The sequence below is a fragment of the Galeopterus variegatus genome, unplaced genomic scaffold, assembly GCF_000696425.1.
Source record: "Galeopterus variegatus unplaced genomic scaffold, G_variegatus-3.0.2 Scaffold8403, whole genome shotgun sequence".
NCBI lineage: Eukaryota > Metazoa > Chordata > Mammalia > Dermoptera > Cynocephalidae > Galeopterus > Galeopterus variegatus.
The window spans coordinates 47530-48830 of NW_007734514.1; positions in this window are offsets into that span (position 1 = coordinate 47530).

The following is a 1301-nucleotide window of genomic DNA, read 5'->3' on the forward strand; positions in this document are numbered from 1 at the left end:
TTAGTTTATGTATTTTGTGTATGTATCTTGTCCTCTTTCGAAGATTCCTCTGTTCCTTTTCTAATTATTTACTCTGGTCCACCCTCAGCCACCTTCTGATGAGGTTATTTTCCTACAGTTTATGGAGAAATTCTTTCTTGCTTTTTAGGAATACGTATTTAGCACCAACCACAGTCTAGGCACTGTCTAGGTGTGTGCAGAGTGGTGAAAAACAGAAGTCCCCACAGCCTGATGATGGAAAAAGACTATCAGTGCATAAAGAATTAATCATGTGACATGTCAGATGGTGATAAGTGTGCTAAAGAAAACAGCAGCTGATAAAAATGAAAGAGTGAATAGGAGTGCTTTTTTATTGAAACGTAATTGATTCTACACGTTTGTGGTGTACCGAGTTGAATATCATAGCAGGGTACAGTATGTGATGATCAGTCAGGATAGTTAGCTTATTCATCATTACAAAATGTAAGCATATGGTAAGTGAAATAAACCAGCCACAAAAAGAGAAATACCGCATGTCCTCACTTTTAAGTGGGAACTAAAATTAAATTAATAAATGAACAAGAAGGAAGGAGGGAAGAAAGGAGGAAGGGGGAGAGAAAGAGAGAGAGAGATAAGGAAGGAAGGAAAGAAGGAAGCAAGGAAGGAAGGATCACAATAGCAGGTTGAGCTTTCAGAAAGAGGGATCAGAACTGTGGTTACTAGAGGAGGGAAAGGTTGAGGGGAGGGGGTTTGCGAGAAACTGGTTAGTGGACACAAAGGAGGGCTATTTTCATGGAGCTCCAAGTGAGAGCAGTAGACAAAGTGACATTTGAACAGAGACCTCAAATAAAAAAGGTTGGGTTCCACAGTGTTATCTGGGGAAGCGTGTGCCTGACGGGAGGTTCAGACAGTGCAACAGCCCAGAGGAAGGTGCTTGTTTCCGATGCCCAAGTCCAAAAAGGAAGCCAGGGTGGCAGGGGAATGAGCAAGAGAGAATGATGAGAGATGGTGTCAGGGAATGTGGAGGAATGAGGCGCCGGCCTCCCTGTTTCTGCTGAAACTTCAACTTACGGGTAGTCCCTCATTCACATGTTGTTCCTTCCACTTTACTTATTTCATTTCAAAGGCAGCCTTTCAGACTAAATGGATCCCCTCCCTATTTCTATCTGTAGTTAGCACTGAGGTGTCTGTACTGAGTCACATTGTGGAATATATGAGCTCAAGTGCCCCTGCTCTGAGGACTGCTCACTCCCCACAAAACACACACACGCACATGCACACACACACATGCATGCACACAGGCACACACACATGCACGCACA